Source organism: Capricornis sumatraensis, chromosome 22, assembly GCF_032405125.1.
Source record: "Capricornis sumatraensis isolate serow.1 chromosome 22, serow.2, whole genome shotgun sequence".
NCBI classification, from domain to species: domain Eukaryota; kingdom Metazoa; phylum Chordata; class Mammalia; order Artiodactyla; family Bovidae; genus Capricornis; species Capricornis sumatraensis.
The window spans coordinates 13,705,821-13,718,632 of NC_091090.1; the positions used below are offsets into that span (position 1 = coordinate 13,705,821).

At 44.0% G+C, this 12,812-nt stretch overlaps 1 non-coding gene across 1 annotated transcript; it reads left to right on the plus strand.

Annotated features, from left to right (window-relative positions):
* Positions 1 to 6,815: 6,815 nt before the first annotated feature.
* LOC138069828 (small nucleolar RNA SNORA70) lies at positions 6,816 to 6,948 on the plus strand. The gene has a single exon (XR_011144099.1). It is a non-coding gene; the product is annotated as a small nucleolar RNA SNORA70 (small nucleolar RNA).
* The last annotated feature ends 5,864 nt before the right edge of the window (positions 6,949 to 12,812 follow it).

The following is a 12,812-nucleotide window of genomic DNA, read 5'->3' on the forward strand; positions in this document are numbered from 1 at the left end:
TCAACGAGGTCAGTTGCCAAACAGATTTCTTTGGTGAGTAAATGAAGGATTTTAAAGGACTTCCAAGGGGTAAGGAAGAAGAGGATTTCTTAAGACTAAAATCTCAGGACTAAAAGTTCTTTTCTCAATTTGAATGAGCTTCACGTGTAGGTTACAGAGTTTAAGTTAGAGGAGGGAGCCTAGGTTAGAGTCAACCAGACTGAATCACTTTGCGATCTGAGCAGATCCATCCCTTCTCACAATTGCGAGGATTTAGGGGAGTGAGTTCATTGGTGAGCCAGTTCTGGAGGCTGCATGTTATGAGTCACTTCTTCAAGTGAAGAGTCTGCTGAAGAAAGTAGTTCCGAGGGCGTGGTTCTGGAGGCGGTCCCACAGGCAGCCAGTACACGTGGTGCAGTTGTCCCACAACATTGGTTTCTTTTTAAAAATCATATTTAATTTTAAAAATTCATTAAGTTTCAAACTTCAAAATTTTGACAAAGTATAGTGAAATTATCTTTCCCACCTTTACCTTTCACAACAGATAACCACTCTTACTAGTTTCTTGCATCTCCTTTAAGAGATTTTTTAAATGCTTTTACAAGATAATATAAACACATAGGATCTCTCTCCTTTTTTATAGAAATGCTACCTACTATAAACACGGTTCAGTATCTTGCTTTTTTTCAAATAATATGTCTTGGAGAGTTTTCCGTATCACTTCTTTTCATATCACACACAGATACTTCTCGTTCTTTTCTATAGCTGCATAGTATTCCACTATGATGTCCAACGATTTATCTAACCAGGGCCTTGTTGATGGACATTTAACTTTTCAGATTTTTGCTCTTTCTTTCAAATACTGCTTCAGTGAAAAACCTTGTATATACATCTTTTTCACACCTGTAACTATAACTGTTGGATAAATTCCTATGCTGTATGTAAGAGTATATACTTATGGGATTATGGTTCAGTTCAGTCGCTCAGTCGTGTCCAACTCTGCGACCCCATGAATCGCAGTACGCCAGGCCTCCCTGTCCATCACCAACTCCCGGAGTTCACTCAGACTCACCTCCATCAAGTCGGTGATGCCATCCAGCCAACTCATCCTCTGTAGTCCCCTTCTCCTCCTGCCCCCAATTCCTCCCAGTATCAGAGTCTTTTCCAATGAGTCAACTCTTCGCATGAGGTGGCCAAAGTATGGTAGACACTGCCAAATTGCCCTCAGTAGCTATTGTTCCAATTTATATATATTGGTTGGGAAGATCCCCTTCAGGAGGGCATGGGAACCCAGTCCAGTATTCTTATCTGATCCCAAGGGACAGAGGAGCCTGGTGGGCTACAGTCTACAGGGTCGCAAACAGTCCGATACAACTGTGTGACTAAGCACAGCACAAGATATGATAGTTCCTATTTATCCATATTCATGCCTAAGCTAAGAGTTTTCCATCACTTGGGGTTTTACAAATCAATAAGTAATAAAAGGTATCAGAGTGACACTTGAGTTGAATTAATTTTAAAAAATTTTTATATAATTTTGTTGTTGGTGTTCAGTTGCCCAGTCATGTCTGACTCTGCAGCCCCATGGATTGCAGGACTCCAGCCTTCACTTCCTTCACCATCTCCCGAAGTTTGCCCAAGTTCACATCCATTGCTTTGGTGATGCCTTCTCATCTTCTGATGCCCTCTTCTCCTTCTGCCCTCGATCTTTCCCAACATCAGGGACTTTTCCAGTGAGTCAGCTATTCGCACCAGATTACCAAAATACTGGAGTTTCAACTTCAGCATCAGTCCCTCCAATGAGTATTCAGGGTTGATTTCCCTTAAAATTGACTGGTTTAAGATCTCCTTGTTTTCCAAGGGACCCTCAGGATTCTTCTCCAGCAGCATAGTTTGAAGGCATCAATTCTTCAAGACTGCCTTCTTTATGGTCCAGCTCTCACAACCGTTTATGTGACCACTGGGAAAATCATACCCTTTATCATATGGACACTTGTGAACAGAGTAATATCTCAGCGTTTCATCACACTGTCTAGGTTTGTTAAAGCTTTCCTGCCCAGAAGCAAACGTCTTCTGATTTCATGGCTGCAGTCACCATCCACAGTGATTTCAAAGCCCAAGAACAGGAAATCTGTCACTACTTCCACCTTTTCCCCCTCTATTTGCCATGAAGTAATGGGACCGGATGCCATGATCTTAGTTTTTTTAATATTCAATTTTAAGCTGGCTCTTTCACTCTCTTTCTTCATCCTCATCAAGAGGCTCTTTAGTTTCTCTTTGCTTTCTGCCGTTAGAGTGGTGTCATCTGCATATCTAAGGTTGTTGATGTTTCTCCCACTTATCTTGATTCCAACTTGTAACTCATCCAGCCCAACATTTCTCATGATGTGCTCAGTGTGCAGATTAAACAGACAGGGTGACAGCAGACAGCCCTGTTGTACTCCTCTCTCAATCTTGAACCAGTCAGTTGTTCCATGCAGGGTTCTCACTGTTGCTTCTTGACCCACATACAGATTCCTCAGGAGACAGATAAGATGGTCTTGTATCCTCATCTCTTTAAGACCTTTCTACAGTTTATGATGTTCCGCAAAGTCAAAGGCTTTGGTGTAGTCAGTGAAACAGGGGTAGACGCTTTTCCCTAGCTTTCTCTATGATCAGTGCACATTGGCAATTTGATCTCTGATTCCTCTTCCTTTTCTAAATCCAGCTTGGACATTTGGAAGTTCTTGGTTCGCATAATGCTGAAGCCTAGCATGCAAGTTTTTAAGCATGACCTTACTAGCATGAGAGATGAGTGCAATTGTCTGACAATTAGCACATTCTTTAGTACTACCCTTCTTGGAAATTAGGATGAGGATTGACCTTTTCCAGTCCTGTGGCCACTGCTGGGTCTTGCAGATTCGCTGACATATTGAATGTAACACCTTGATGGCATCATCCTTTAGGGTTTTGAATAGTTCTACTGGAATTCCATCACATCCACTAACTTTATTAACAGCAGTGCTTCCTAAGGCCCACTTGACTTCGTTCTCCCCAGAATCTGGCTCTGGGTGGCTGACCATACCACTGGAGTCATGCAGCCCATCTGGATCTTTTTTGCACAGTTCTTCCATGTATTCTTTCCATCTCTTCCTGATCTCTCCAGTATCTACTAAGTCTCTACCATTTATGTCCTTTATTGTGCCCATCTTTAGGCAAAATGTTCCCTTGATATCTCCAGTTTTCCTGAAGAGGTCTCTAGTCTTTCCCCTTCTGTTGTTTTCTCCTAGGATCATCACAGTGAACTGAAAAGACCTTTTTGTCTCGTTATGCTGTTTTTTGGAAATCTGCTTTCAGTTAGATACACCTTTCCCTTTCTCCCTTGCTTTTCACCTCTCTTCTTTCTCTAGCTATTTGTAAGGCCTCCTCAGATGACCACTTTGCCTTCTTGCTTTTCTTTTTCTTTGGGGTGGTTTTGGTCACTGCTTCTGTTACAGTGTTATGGACCTCCATCCATAGCTCTTCCGGCACACTGTTTACAAGTTCTAATCCCTTGAATGTATTCATTACCTGCACTGAATATTCATAGAGGATTTGATTTAAGTCATACCTGACTGGCCTAATGGTTTTCCTTGCTTTCTTTAGTTTAATCCTGAATTTTTCTATGAGAAGCTGATGATCTGAGCCACAGTCAGCTCCAGGTCCTGTTTTTCCTGACTGTATAGAGCTTCTCCATCTTTGGCTACAAAGAATGTAATCGATTTTATTTCAGTATTGGCCATTTGGTAATGTCCATGTGTAACATCATCTTGTGTTGTTGAAAAAGTGTATTTGGTACAACCAGTGCATTCTCTTGGCAGAATTCAGTTAGCCTTTGCCTTGCTTCATTTTGTTTGCCAAGGCCAAACTTGGCCTGTTCCTCCAGGTATCTCTTGACTTCCTACTTTTGCATTTCAATCCCCAATGATTAATAAAACATCCTTTTTTGGTGTTCGTTCTAGGAGGTCTTCTAGGTCTTCATAGAACTGATCAACTTCAGTTTCTTCAGCATCAGTGGTAGGGGCATAGACTTGGATTACTGTGATGTTGAATGGCTTGCCTTGGAAACAAACCAAGATCACTGTGTCATTTCTGAGGTTGCACCCAAGTATTGCCTTTCAGACTCTTTTGTTGATTATGAGGGTTACTCCATTTCTTCTATGGGATTCTTCCCCACCGTCGTAGATATTAAATATATTTAATAGTAGAATTAAATTCACTCATTCCAGTCCATTTTAGTTCACTGATTCCTAAAATGTCCATGTTCACTCTTGCCATCTCCTGTTTGACCACATCCAATTGACCTTGATTCACGGACCTAGCATTCCAGGTTCCTATGCAATACTGTTCTTTGCAGCATCGGATTTTACTTTCATCACTTGACACATCCACAACTGAGAGTCATTTCCTCTTTGACAAGCCACTTCATTCTTTCTGGGACTATTCGTAGTTCTGCTCTGCTCTTCCCCAGTAGCTTCTTAGACACCTTCAGACCTGGGGGACTCAGCTTTTGGTGTCATATGTTTTTGTCCTTTTATCCAGTTCATGAGGTTCTCACGGCAAGTATCCTGGGGCAGTTTGCCATTCCTTCCTCCAGTGGATTCCGTTTCTGTAACTTTGTTTGTCTTTCTTTCTTTCTTTTGGGTTGTGCTCGGTCCTCATTGCTGCATGTGCTTTACTCTACCTGCAGTGAGCAGGGGCTACTCTCTAGTTGGGTGCACCCGCTCCTCTTTGCAGTGGTTTCTCTCGTTGTGGAGCACGGGCTCCAGGGCGCCCGGGCTTCGGCAGCTGCGGCTCCCAGGCTCTACAGCACTGGCTCAGTAGTTACGGCACATGGGCTCAGTTGCTCCGCAGCATGGCGGATCTTCCCGGAGATACTGAACCCGTGGCTCCTGCACGGGCAGGCAAATTCTTTACCACTGAGCCGTCACGGAAGCCCTGAATTAATTTCATCATGAATGAGGACGAGTATTTTTCTTATGTTTAGAGGACGTTTATATTTAGTTTCTATTTGTACTTTTCTATGGAGTTGATGGTCATTTAATTATTGTTCCATAGGAGCTTTTTATATATTATACTCAACATCTTTTTAAAAATCAGGTTTTCTGAAGTATAAATTACACACAATAAGGTTCACCTTTTAGTGGAGCTGTCCCTTTTATGTGGAAGGCCTTCTAGCTGGGGGTTTGACATACTTGGTGCTTTGAAGTACTTATTTGAGTAAATCAGCACACACAAGCAGTGTGCTCAATGGAATGAGCGGAAGCAGTGAACTCTGACCATCAGGATTCAAACCCTGTCTTTGCCATGTATTTGCCAAGTAGGTGTTTTGTTTGGAAAACATCACCTCTTTGGGTATCAGTTTCCTTAATACCCAAAATCTTCAAAATCAGATCCCATCAGATAATATAATCCCATCACACTGTTTAGTGATGACAGAGTCTAGGTGCTGAGTAAATATCAGCTTCCCCTTTCTCCAGTAAAAGCCAAGTCTCTAAAAACAACATGCCCAGGGGTGGCAGAATGGAGTGTGAGTGTGTCTATATGTGAGACTGAAGCATGGCCTTAGGTTCTGCTGGGGTATTAAGCCACAAAGAGGCCACTTATGCTTCTGTTTCCAGTTTTCCAGTTTGGCACCCCGAGAGTCAGAGCGAAGGCTTCCTGTGCTAATAAAATGGGCTCACAGGGGAAACACTATATTTGTCTGAGGGAGGACATTCCACGAGTGAGTAATAACCCCATTTTAATGAGGAGCTACTCAGAACGACCCAGCCAAACCTGTTTTTCTGCCTTGGTGGTTAGAGCCTGACCCAGCTCCCTCCAGACACCACGGCTTGTTGTCCGACAGCCTTCAATTAATGAAGAGGTTCAAAAAAATAATGTCTCTTGGGCCCTAGGTCTTTGGGCTTTTCTACTCCCAGAAATGACCGGTTTGTTTACCGTGAGGGAAGCAAGACAATCACAGAAGAATTAGCAGGTAATTATTTCTACCTCACTCCCCCAGATGACAATGGGTGGATGGGGTCTGCTGCCATCCCGTAGCTGGCAGGTGGGCACCCTCACTGTCGTTCTAGTGTTGTTCTCACTTGCCCAGGATAAGTGGCAAAAACCTTGTCTCCACTAATCAGCCTTGGAAAGCAGGATTTCCAAGGCCTTGCTCACCTCCAGTTGATTTTGTTAGGGGGAACACGCTGACTAAAACTGCCCACCGTGCCCAGGTACCATAGTAACCATTTGTGTTAATTATTTTATGACAGAAGGTCCTGGTAAGGATCATGGAACTAACAAGCCACCACCAACCAGAATAATTTGGGAAAGGTCAAAAGGAGATGCCACGTGTCCTACCACCTCCCAGAATCCTTCTTGTTGGCATCCACCCTGGCTGAGCAATGTGTGCACCACCAGGAAGGACCCTGAGTCGGAGTGACTGGCCAGAGAAGACCTGGAAACTAATCCAATCACCATAAAACCCAAGACTGTGAGCCACGTGGCAGGGCAGTCCTCTGGGTTCCCATACCCTCCTGCTCTCCGCTCGGGCGCCCCTTTCCAATAATGTCTCTTGCTTTGTCAGCATGTATGTCCCCTTGGACAATTCATTTCTGAGTGTTAGACAAGAGCTCCCTTTGGGGCCTTGGAAAGGGTCTCCCTTCCTGCAACAATTTCATTTCCAGAGTAGAGTGGGCTAAAGATAGGGTGAGATCCTCAGAAATTGCCCCTCCCAACAGTTGTATTTACACCTGTCTAAGGAGCCTGCTGTGAACTTCCGTAACTGGGGAACTATTTTCTGCTGTTGTTTCCAAATAAAAGATCAAGTTTTATTGGAGCCAATTAAGCTGACTGTGCTCTTTTCTCCGTGGGGTCCTGGTGTGCAAGGGCTGCAAACAGCAGCTTCTTTGGTAGTGTATGTAGGCTGTTGCCTGTATGGATTGCCATTCATGATTAGCTACTGTCTGTAATCAGGCTCCAGGCAGGTAAGTGTGGTGCCTTTGGAAAGCTTAGGGCACAGTGGCCAGGGTCCACATTGGCCAAATCACAATGTCCATCCCCACCAAGCTGCAGAACAAGGAGCGAGTGACTGACGCCCTCCACAGTCAGTTCAGTTGCTCAGTCATGTCTGACTCTTTGCCACCCCATGGACTGCAGCATGCCAGGCTTCCCTGTCCATCATCACCAACTCCCAGAGCTTGCTCAGATTCATGTCCATTGAGTCAGTGATGCCATCCAACCATCTCATCCTCTGTTGTCCCCTTCTCCGGCCTTCAATCTTTCCCAACATCAGGGTCTTTTCCAAAGAGTCAGTTCTTTGCATCAGGTATTGGAGTTTCAGCTTCAGCATCAGTCCTTCCAATGAATATTCGGGACTGATTTCCTTTAGGATTAACTGGTTTGATCTCCACAGGCCACGTTCAAATTCTTTGACTGCTAGAAGACCCGAATCTCTAAGTGGGGACTTAGTAAATTTAAGGGGGATGAATTTGAAGACACGGCAGAAAAGTGGCTCATCCCAGAGGCTGTGGGGTCAAATACACCCCCAATCATGGCCCCCTGCAAGGATGGGGGCCCTGCACTCCTGATAACCTTGGTGCTGTCCCCTCCTTACTCATGCCCACCAATAAATCCTACTTTCCTGTCCAAAAAAAGAAATCAAGTTGTAACTTTCTGAGTCCACTTAACTATAATGAGGTCTCAGTTCAAAGAGAAGTTAAGGGGCAAGGCCACAAGGGTAGAGCTTCCCCAGCGAGGGATCTATGAATGCACAGCGCAAAGTGCACAGGCAAGTCCACCTCCCGGGCTGTCTTTCCCCTGCACTTTGGGGCCCTGAGGTCTGGCAGTGAAACAAAGAATTGCAGGTTGTAAAGAGTGCCTAGTAGGAGACGCAGCAGCCAGTGAGGGTTGCAAGGTAAGGTTGAGGTCTTACTGGAGGGAGAGGGAAAATGCCTCTGAGTTCCACAGGTCATCTCTTATGTGGCTCAGAAGTGGCCTGGAAGGATTTCTGGATGTGGAGTTCATGAGCTCTGGAGTTTTAGTACCCTTTCTTATTACTGACAGCGCCAACACTATCCATCAATTGCTGTAGGCTTACCATGTACTCAGCGCTTTACGAAAATTATCTCATTCACTCCTCCCAGCCACAACCCTAGGAAGTAGGTACTATTACTGTTCCCATTTTACAGATGAGGAAGTGGAGACAAAGAAAGGTCAAGCAACTTCCCCAAAGTCAAAGCAATAAGCAATTTGGATTTAGAAGCTGTGTTCATTACCACTACACCATATTACTTCTTCATGAATATTCATATACCATATAGTGCTATAATTATCTGTTGAAGTCTTATCTCCTACTTTAAAGTTGATGGTGGCACAGTGTGTTATTTATTTTCTCATTGATAGTGGACAATACAGACGTGAACACCAAGTGAGTGCTCACCAAATGTTTCTTGAATAAATACTGAATACCTGAATATTACCTTCTGTGCCTTAGCATGGGGAGTTGGGGAGTGGGGAGGGGAGATATAGGTTGCTAAGGCACATGACTCTAGTCCTCCGGTAGTGAAAGTGGAAATTATCACCCTAAACTGGCATTTTCTTTGATGTGGGCTTTGCAAACTGGCCTAGATATGACTAACAGTGGCAGCTGTTACCCATTTATACCCAATGTTATACCATTTTTGGCCCAGAATGCTTCCTTGCACTTCTTTGGAAACAGTATTTCCCCAACTCTTGAATCTTCCTCTCTCACTCCCTGAAGTTTGAGTGGCACTGTTATTCATTTATTCATGGCTATGCTGGGTCTTGGATGCTGCATAAGGGCTTTCTCTAGTTGTGGCGAGTGGGGGCTACCCTTAGTTATGGTCTGTAGGCTTCTCATCATGGTGGCTACTCTTGTTGTAGAGCAAAGGCTCTAGAGCATGTGGGCTTTAGTAGTTCAAACTTGCAAAAGCAAAGCTCCTTAACCCAGTAATTCCAGTTTGAGAAATTTATCCTGCAAATATATTTGGATATGTGGCATTTAACCATGTACGGCAGCATCCTGTAACAGCCAGACAGGAAACAATTTATGGTCATCAATTTGTTGTTGCTGTTCAGTCACGAAGTTATATCTGGCTCTTTGTGACCTCATGGACTGCAGTATGCCAGGTTCGTCTGTCCTTCACTATCTCCTGGAGTTTGCTCAAATTCATGTCCATTGAGTCGGTGATGGTATTTAACCATCTCATCCTCTGCCACCCCCCTCCACCCATTGCCTACAATCTCCCAGCATCAGGGTCGTTTCTGGTGAGACAGCTCTTCGCATCAGGTGGCCAAAGTATTGGAGCTTCAGCTTCAGCATTAGTCTTTCCAGTGCATATTCAGTGTTGATTTCCTTTAGGATTGACTGGTTTGATCTCCCTGCAGTCCAAAGGACACTCAAGAGTCTTCTCCTGCACTGCAATTAGAAAGCATCCATTCTTCAGCGCTCAGCCTTCTTTATGGTCCAGCTCTCACATCCGTACATAACCACTGGAGAAACCATGGCTTTGACTATACGGACTTTTGTTGGCAAAGTGATGTCTGCTTTTTAATATGCTGTCTAGGTTTGTCACACCTTTCCTTCCAAGGAGGAAGCATCTTTTAATTTCATGGCTGCAGTCACTGTCCACACTGATTTTGGAGCCCAAGAAAATAAAATGTTCATCAATAGAGGATTTAATACATTGAGGTACATTCATGCAATGAAATACTACGTCTGTGCTCAGTCAGTTCATTAGTGGTCAACTCTTTGCAACCCATGGGCTGTATAGCCCTCTAGGCTCCTCTGTCCATGTGATTCTCCAGGTAAGAATACCAGAGTGGATGCCATGTCCTCTTCACAATGAAATATTGTGCGTTTAAAAAATAGAAACAGGAAACATACTTTATGTTTGCACATGCCTAGTCTATCTCTGGAAGGACATGCAAGAAACTGGTAAGAGGGGTGTGCCTGGGGAGTATACTCTTCTGTGGTTTTCTAATTTTGCACCACACGGTGGCTCAAACGGTAAAGAATTTGCTTGCAATGCAGGAGACCCAGGTTCAATCCCTAGGTCGGGAAGATCTCTTGGAGAAGGAAATGGGAACCCACTCCAGGACTCTTGCTTAGAGAATTCCATGGACAGAGGAGCATGGCAGGCTACAGTCCATGGAATTGCAAAGAGTCAAACACAACTGAGTAACTAACTTTAACTTTCATATTATTACCTATTCAAAATTAAATAAGTAAAATTCATTTTAAGTGTGAAATAACTTTAAGAAAAATTGAAAAACATGGATGCATTATAAAGTAGATTGCAAACACTGTGAGTTTTTAGAATATCCCACCAAGTGTTCTAAGGCATTTCAAGCTCACTTGGGATTTTCACCAAAGATCTAGGGGAATGAGGATAACAAATAAGCTCTCTTAGTTGCCTGTGACATACAGAGGAAAAGTGTGAAAAACAATCCTTTACAAGATGGTAGGGCAATGGCACCCCACTCCAGTACTCTTGCCTGGAAAATCCCATGGATGGGGGAGCCTGGTAGGCTGCAGTCCATGGGGTCGCTAAGAGTCGGATACGACTGAGTGACTTCACTTTCACTTTTCACTTTCATGCATTGGAGAAGGAGATGGCAGCCCACTCCAGTGTTCTTGCCTGGAGAATCCCAGGGACGGGGGAGCCTGGTGGGCTGCTGTCTATGGGGTTGCACAGAGTCAGACACGACTGAAGTGACTTAGCAGCAGCAGCAGCAGGGCCATAGGCAAGCTGTGAGGGAGATAACCCCTTGGAACTAAGAGTTGATAGTTGGAAAAGAATTTCCAGACACAGAGTATTTCAGAAAGGAGTGAGCTTATTGAGAGCAAAGAGTGGTGATAACGTGGATACTTTGAGCACAGCGGGCTGACCTTCTGACAGACCAGGGAGAGTCGAAGGGACACTGTTGGAACAGTGGGCTGGCTCAAGGGAGAGTCGACACTTTTCTTGGGTTGGTAGCCCACTTCTATAGTCTCAAGACAGAAAATTCTGACTGGAAGGGTGGCATTAGGTTAGGGTGCCATAGGGTGAGTACTGGGATAGGCGTTTCTGCCTAATATGGGGTCAAGGAGCTGGCTATTAAAGATCAGGGGTGCTTTTGGCAATGGTTACAGTGGGGTTCAGTCAGTTCCGTAAATGACCTTGGCGATGGGGTCCAGATCTGTGGCCTTGGTACAAGGCCTTGAACCTGTGATCTTGGGATAGGACTCCACAGTAAGGTCATCCTCTGAGTTCTGAAAGAGATCACGCTAAGTATTTATCTTTTGGATACTGACTTGTTTGCTGTGTCGGGTCTTAGTTGTGGTATGTGAGTTCTAGAGCACAGGGGCTCAGTAGCTGTGGCACCCGAGCTCTCTAGTTGTTGCATACAGGCTTCACTGCATGTGGAATCTTAGTTCCCCAACCAGGGATTGAACCCATGCCTTCTGCATTGGAAGGTGGATTATTAACCACTGGAACACCAGGGAAGTCCCAACTCTACGTATTTAAAACTGAGAATTAGTTTATGTAGATGTTGGCAGGGATAAAAAGTGAAACAGAGAATAGTGAAGTAACTCAAAGATGAGAAATAGCAAGCAGTTACTGCCTTCCTTAAACTGAGAGGCAGAAGAAGGTCATGGTGTCACCATGGGGCTGGAATCATCTGCTAAAAGTTGGAGCCAGAGAGATAGGAGGAGACAGCTTGAGGTTTGGGGGTGGGGATGGATCCTTTGTTTGGGGACAGGATGAGGGTGGGGATACTCTGGCTTCTTCCTTGATCCGTCCAATCTCCAAAAGTGTCTACCATTAATGGGGCCCAGCAACTCAGTGTGGTGCCCAGTTAGCCCAGGAGTCCAGGACATGTAGCCTTTCCGTATGTGGTTGGCCCCCTGCTGCCATACTGAAAAGAGCTGAGGAAGATGAGGAATGGATTTGAGGGTAAAACTGGCCCACGATCAGGACAGAGAGGAAGGAGAAAAAAAATCAAAATATAACTCACAAACCTTTCCCTTCAAGAATAATCAACTCAGGCTGTCTGGATGAAGGTGGGTTGGTAGTATTGTAACATTCAAGCCCAGACAGTCTCCCCAAAATGTTCTTTATAGCTGGTTTGTCCAAACTAAGATCTAACCCTGGACCACACACTACATCTAATTGCTATGTCTCTCGAAAATATTTTAATGTAGAAAGACACATTTTTTTTTAAACTTAAAAAGGCCAGTTGTTTTATAGAATGTACTACCTTCTGAATCTGTTCACTGCCTTTTGCTTTCCTTTAGATCCTCTTGCTTATCCTACTACGTATTTTATTAGATCCAGGTTAAGTATTTTTGGTAAAAATATATCATAATTGATGGTGTCTATTAATGTTAGCCTCTGATCAGGAAACACATAATAGTTAATTTTTCCACACTAATGACGGTAAAATGAAGCACTGTACTAGGGGCGGTGAAAGCCTGACAACTTCATTGAGCAGTTAACTTCTAAGACCAGAAAATAAATTCTGTGGTATATTTAACCTTGTTAAAGCTCAGTTTCCTTGTCTGAAATATGAATAACAGTGTTGTTGAATAGATTAAATAAGTAGTGCATTTAAACTGTGAATGAAAAATGTTGCTTGCCATATCAACAAACAAAAGATGTTGTGCCATCAAGCCAGCAGCCACTGCAGGCACTCTCATTGTGCACACTGAGTGGATTCAGGGTGGAGAAAGGCAGGCTACTGGCCCTAGAGAGTTAACATGCATATCAGAGGAATAATTTCAATATGTCCAGACTCTTGCCTCTTCCCATACATAGAAAAGTGAT